Consider the following 7,135-nt stretch of genomic DNA (forward strand, 5'->3'; position numbering starts at 1 on the left):
CATCCATTAGTGGAGAAAAGACAGACAGGCAAGGACACACTCGTCCATGCTGACTAGTAGAAGAAAGGGCCAGGGTGAGAGTCTCCAGCTCTCCCAGGTACTGCACAGACCAAGCACCTGTGGGGACCCCCTCACCCACCATCTCTCAACCCTGGGGATCAATCCATCCCTGCATTGCACAGCTGTGGCTCTGGGTTCGATCTGGCACCACCACTGTGCCCTTTGCGTGATGCTGGGGCAGGAGAGGAGCAGGATGCTCCCCCGGGACTGGGAGGAGTTGCCCCGGTGGCAAAGGCTGGGCTGAACTGCATCCTGACCCCAACAATCTCAACTGCCCAGGGACACGCCACGGGGCACAGCAGGGTCCTCACTGCAATCTGGAGTCTGGGCACAGGCAGGCATTCACCGGGGTGCCTGCTCATGCACCAGTGCCACGTCTCACCTGTGACCACCAGGTTCTGTGCTTTGCTGAGGGCAGAGTTCCTCACCCAGTTGCCCTCGTTCCTGTGCTGGTACCCACACCTGTACGTCCCCACATTCCCATTCGTCATGATCAAATGCTTGGAGTAGGTCAACTGTCCCCATGTGGCATTCAGGCTGTGCTCCTCCACCCCATCCTTGCAGAAGACAATTCGTGTAGGAGGAGAGTGTCCTCCAATGGAGCAGCGAAGCAAAACCTGTTCTCCCTCCTGAGCCTTGGAGGTGTTCAGGAAGAGTTCAGGAGCCGGGAGGTCACCTGGAGAGATGGCACAGGGATGCCCCGGGGTGGAGTTACTTTTGTGCAAACAGAGTGGAAGAGTCTCCTGTTTCACAAATGGGATGTGAAGCCCCTCTCCCTTCCCATCTCCACTCCTTCAGCCCTCTTTTCTGCCCCCATCCCTGTGCTCACCATCACCTGGGGAGCTGCAGATGTCCTGGGTGGTCACGCTGGCACCTGAACCGTGGGGCAGAGAGGGCGTTAGTTAGAAGACAGTTGCCATCACCACCAGGAAAAGAACTTTCATTTCCATTCAGCACAAGAAAAATGACAAAGCTCTGCCTCTTCCCCCTCCCCATGCACAAGCCCCACAAGACCCTTTCTCTGCCAAGTCCCCAGGCCCCGCTCCCAAAGCCTGGCAGCCCCAGCCCCGTCCCCAACACGTGCCCAGCTCCCACTCACCCAACAGCAGCAAGGCGACGGTGGGGAGATGGGCCATGGGCGCCCAACTGGCCCTGCCCGACGGCCCCTTCCCCATCCCTGGCTGGCCGGAGCTGGCAGGCTCTGCTTTCTGAGCAGCTGAGGCAGCGGCACAAGAGGTGTCCGCTCTGGGCGTTGCTGCGCCTGGGAACAACCCACGTGTGGCCGCAGGCGCTTCCCCACAAAGAGGAGCCGCAAAGTCTCTTGGCGGTCCTCTGCTGACCCCTGCGCATCCTCTGGGGCTTTTCTTCCTGCCTCCCCTGCCTCCTTCTCGTGCCTGTGGGCTGGCTGAGTCTCCTGAGCTCGTCTTTGGCCATGGGATGTCAGGGGCTCTCAACAAGAAGCCTCTCCTGCCCTTTGGTCCCAGATGTGGGTCTTACCAAGTCACAGTTTCCTCATGGGTCCTCTCCCTCCCAGCCCCTTACATCTGACCCTGCAAACAGAGCAGACTCCTGGGTCTGGGAAGACCCACGTTTCAGTGCTGAGAGCCTGGGAATTGGGAGGGCAGCAGAGCAACAGCATCTCCAAGAGGGTTTTTGCAGGTGGAGCCATTGGAGAGCAGCTGTAATGACCGGGTCAAGGTGGTGGAGCAGGACTCTGGTGGCAGCCCGTGTCTCTGCATGGAGGAGGGGGGGATTTTTCCACCAGGAGTGACTCTCTTGGCCCAGGGAGAAGAACAGCAGCATCTGAGAAGTCACAAGGGATTGTGAGGAACCAGGCTCTCAGCTGTGCCTTGGACACGGTCGTGTGTGTCTGCCCTGGAGAAGACAGGGGGAAATATGGAAGGATTCTTCCAATATAGAGTAGTCAAGTAGGAAATGCCAGGCAGAAAGATGAGGGCAGGAGGATGCTCATGACTTCTCCAGGGATCTTCAGCATCCCAGACTCTCGGGACTTACTGCTAGACAACAGTGGCCTCCACCACGCAGCATGGTCTCAGCCGAGCTCTGCACCATCTCAGCTCAGCCCAGCCACTGCTCCTCGCTGCAGCTGCTGGGCCTCGGCTGACCTGGCTCTAAAAAAAGCCCTCCCTTTCCCCCCTCAGCTCTCTCAGCAGCGAGGTATTCGCCTCCTGCTCGCTCTGCAGCCTCACAAGTCGACCCCGCGACCGCTTGGCCAGAGCACTCCTCTGTGCGCGCAGCAGGGGCTCTTCTCTTGAGAAAGGACATTTCCCTCCCGCTCCCCAACATCAACCCAACCCCTCCTTCACAAAGACCCGTGTCCCCCCCAGGCTTTGCTGGGCTTGAGCTGGCCTTGGAGCAGAACTGAAACCAGCAGCAGCAGCGGCTGCAAATCTCCAAGCGCGGGGCCAAAAATTGGTGGGGGAGGGCAGGGGGCTGGAGGGCTGGCAACTGGACCAGCTCTTCCCATGGCCATGAGCCCAGCTGGCTGTGTTCCCCACTGCCTGAGGAAGGAGACAGGCTGCAGCTTTCCCCCCTCCTTAGGAAGGCCTTTTCAGCACAGCCTGGGAGGCTCTGCAGTGCCAGCACCCCCATTAGGTCGGGATGGGAGATCCGACCTCCTCCCAAATTGTCCCAAAGGAGCTTCATCCCCATTCACAAATGCCGCATCCCTGACGGGGAGGGCACTCCAGCCAAACCACGCACCCCCCTGCCAGGCAGGGCAAGGGTTGATGGGGTCAACAGCATCCTCTGGAGAGAGGGATGGAGCCAGAGGAGAACAAAGCGCAGTTCGGGTGCCTGCACCCCACCAGGTCCCACCTTCCCAGCTCAGCCCCAGGCTGCAGCCATCCCCCAAACCCTGAAGGAGGGACACCCCCCTCCAAGCACCACCAGAGCACAGGGGCTTGCAAGTCGCATTGCTAAACCCCCCCAAGCCCTGAGATGCTGGAGGTGCGGGACTCACCAGCAAACCCCACCCCGAGGCTATTTCGAGAAGACAGACAAGCCCTGGCCTTTCTTCAGGGCTTTGACGGGCTTAGAAAAAAAAAGCCTTGTGGTAGGAAACAAGCCCTCCCTTCATAATGCAGCGTTTGAGGGGGCGGCTCTGCTCCCCTCAAACACCCTCTCTTGAACCAGCTTGGGTGCAGCTGGGGAAAAGCATCTGCAAAAGGCCTCTGCCTCATTGGTGGTTGCATTTTCCCTTCAACACTGGGAATTTCCCAGGCTGTCTGGGCTCTGGGATTAACTGGAGCTGTTTTCTGCTCTTCAAAGCTTGTCAGCTTCATGTTCTCCCCGATTTTCCAAAGCTTCCTCATGGCTAGAGAAGATGCAGAGCGCTGGAGAAGCTCTGGTCCCTCCACGTTCTCCCCAACATCAAGCCTCAGCCCCCCCCAAGTCACGTTCTACCCTTGGGGTACCAGAGAAGAGAAACGTCCCAGCGCAGGAAATACAACTGGAGATTTGAAAAGGAAACCAAAAGCGAGCGGCCCACAATAGAAACGTGCAGGAGGGGAGAGAAAGGGCAGACAGAGGTCTCTCTCTGAGGATCTTCTGGCGGGCGCACTCCTTTGGCTTCAGAGGCAAAGGTGCTTCTCCCTGGAGGACATCATCTCCACGCCTGCCCCACAGAGGGGGTTTAAAGACCCACCAGGGAATGAGGGATCCCAACCAGGTGAATCCAGCCCCCCTGGGGACGGAGCGCAGGGACTGAGCCCAGTGATTGTGCAGCAACCGGGGAGGATACACGGGTCTGGGAGGATCTGGAGCAGGGGAGGATGCGCACGGGACCACGGAGACCCCTCTCCACCCATGGAAGCTCAGAGGAGACTGGACTGAAGAGCCGTCTCCCACTGCTCCTGGGGCAGACGGGGGTTCTACAAGCCTCAGCTCCACGCTCGCCACCTCTCTGAGCTCCTGCCAGTGGAGCTCCACGCTTGGTTTAATCAAGCAAATGCAGTGGAGCTCCCAGGCTGGTTTGGAGCAGGCAAAGGCTCCTTAGAACTCTGGAGATCCCCTGGGCTTCCCCCACAAGCTTGTTGCTCCCTCCCTGTGGTGAGACCAGAGAAATGCTCTGGGCAATCCCTGGCAAGGACCACGCTGAACTGCCAGTTCCCGCAGGCCCTGGCTGGGGGAACTTGGCCCAAGATGGCATCCCTTGGCTCAAAGCCACCTGCACTGCATCTCCAACCTCCACAAGCACCTCTCCAGAGCCCTGGGCACCCAATTGCTTCATCTGCAGCCTCAGAGACACAGCCCTTGGCCAAAACCCGCTGCCCGAGCCACTTGCAGGAGAAGAGTTGGCTCCAGCTGTCAACATCATAGTGGCGTTTATTGATCATAAATTAATTAAAAAGGTCCATTAATCAAAATCTGTTTTGCCTCTGATTGTCGGCCCTTTGCGTGGGTATCTGAGGGCCTCGTAGGTGCTTAATCCTCCACCACATGGAGGTAGGAGCCGGAGTCCCTCCCAAGTCTTGGCTGGGGACCTCGCCTCATACGGTTGGAGCCCAACAAGACCTTGCCCAAAGGCACGTCCAGCACCGGGACCTGCTGCCAGCAGCACCCAAGCATGGGAGAGGATACATCTGGAGGGCCTTCTCATCAGGAAGGTCCACCAAAGGCCCCATCTGATCCACCAGACCTTTGAGAAGGACTAAGGGGTGAAGGGAAAAGGGAGAGGTGGGTTTTGGGCTGGTGTCACCCACTCCCTGTCTGCAGGGAGGGAGGCCGAGGGGATGGGAGGTGTTGGAGAGGGCTGATGGAGACATCTCTGCATGGCTTTGCCCCTTCCCACCTCTCAGCTGCCTCTAACTCCTCAGCCAGTCACCAAAAAGGCTTTGATTTGCATTTCAGAGCTCCCTCACACCCTTCTTCCCCACAAAGCCCAGCAGACCTCATCCTGCCCTCACCACCAAACCACAGCCCCAGGGAGGCCCCATCCACCTCTGCTGCCCCACCACATTCCTTCTTGTCTCCTGCTTTGGCTGCTGCTGACACGTCCAAACGCAAACCAAAAATAAAAATATTAAAAAAAAATAAAGTTCCCCCAAAAAATCTGTTCACTGGCAGGAAACATCAGGCCCAGACTCCGGCGTGACACAGCTCATGGTGACCACCAACCTCTCATCAGATAACGTGGCACGTGAAGGCCACCAGAGCTGTTTTCTCTTTCGCCACATGGGAAGGAAAGCAGTGCAAAAGGAAGAGATCTGTCCCAGTGCTCCCAGTGCTCGGCTGGAGGTGCTCCAGCTACACCAGGTTTTATCAGCAAAATGCGTCCCCTCTGGATGGAGGGATGGGCGGGCAGATGGATGGAGAGCGCAGATCAGGGGATCAGGAGACAAAAGAACCATCTTCCATCCTACTTGGGGCTTCTTCCCCTCCTGTCTTATGGCAACACAGCACAAGTTTGGATGCACAATTGCTTTGCTCAACCATTTATTGAGGGCAGCAGGTTCTGCCTGGTGTTTACAGCAACACGGACAAGGTACATCCGCCCTTGGTGGAGCTGCCACCTCTGGATTGCGAGGAGGAACTACCTTGATTCTCCATGAGGACTTGGATGACCGACTTGGCAGCACTGGACACGGTGGCCGTGACCCTCACGTGGCCAGCAGAGACCACGGCACCTCCTGGCACACACTGAGCTTGACTTGGTGGAACACGGTGCCCTCGTCAGGGCTGGCGGGTTGACTATTCCTCATTAAGAGAGGGAAAAGCCTTTATTTTTGGAGCGTGTCCGAGGAGGGTGCAGGAGCTCGTCTCCATCTCCCAGTCGCTCTCCTTTGTCTCTCTTCTTGCCCTCCCTCCAGGAGAAGCATCCGTGTCCCCGGCCCAAAGCAGGCCATGTCCCTCCACAGCCTTGTCCCTGTCCCTGCCGGCTCCTCTCCCTCCCATCCAGCCTGGCACCTCTGCTCTGTCTTCCTTGGGAGAGCACGCCTGGCCCTGGCCATGGCTCAGGGGTGGCAGGGGGGGCCAGGAGTCCAGGGGCTCCCAAAGGGACAGGAGAGACAGGCTGTCATCACGGGACAGTTGGTGGCTCTGGGGCTGGGGGGGCTGCCTTTCTGGGGGGTGCAGGGACGACAGGGAGCTGCCAGTGCTGAGGGGTGGCAACGATGGGAGGGAGGGCCGGGGGCCTTGGAGGTCTGGGGGGGACAAGGGGCACATGGAGCTCTCCCTGCTGGGATGGGCTGTTGTTGGCAGGGAGGGCAGGGAGCGCTCCCAGTCACCAGCACAGGCCCGCCATGCAGGGAAAAATGGCCCCGCCGGTGGGTCGGTGTCGGTGCCCGGGGCCTTTCAAACAGCCCGGGGGGGATGGAGCCTCATCGGGGTGTTTCTCATCGGGATCTTCTCAAATACTCTGGAAATGAGAGAAAAAAAGGGGTTTTTACATCCTTTCTCTAGAAATTCATTAGACCGAGCTTCGTCATTTCCTACTTGTGTGAATTCCTGGTTTGTTTGGCCGCAAAACGACACCGTTCTGGACGTCAGTGGTTAAAGAAGATGAATTGTTGCCGGTTAAAATGTGACAATAATTGGTTGATCACTGCAAATGAGGTGAAATTAAAACTGGAGGCATTTTGCTGGCTGTGAGGGACTGGAGTGTGCAAGCCTCAGGCCACAAAACTCAATGGAACTTGAGTTTGTCCTGGGCAAAAAGGGGAAACCTGAGGGTTTTGCACAAGGAGGGGCCGCTCTGAACCTCACGGCTCCGGGGAAGGTCTCCCCGACTCCAAAAAGACAGAATGTTGGGGGTTGAAAGTCAAATCAAGTGGCACCTGGGCAAGGGCAATCCTCCAGCTCCCCTCCCCTCTGCCCCCACACCCCCCCCCCCGGGTGTTTTTTTGAGCCCAAATTAGGCTTTTTGGGAAGAAAAAGGGAGGGCTGACCTTCCGCACTCACCTCAGGGCAAGTCCCAGCACAGGGAGGTCCCGGGATCCCCGGAGGAGCTGCAGGCACTGTGGGGCTGAAGGTGGTGATGCCCCGGCGTGGGCTTTTCTTTGGGAACACCACGGGGTTTCTTCTTTGGATTACCAACGGCCTGAAAACCGGGCAA

This window comes from Numenius arquata, unplaced genomic scaffold (genome assembly GCF_964106895.1).
Source record: "Numenius arquata unplaced genomic scaffold, bNumArq3.hap1.1 HAP1_SCAFFOLD_78, whole genome shotgun sequence".
In the NCBI taxonomy this organism is placed as follows: domain Eukaryota; kingdom Metazoa; phylum Chordata; class Aves; order Charadriiformes; family Scolopacidae; genus Numenius; species Numenius arquata.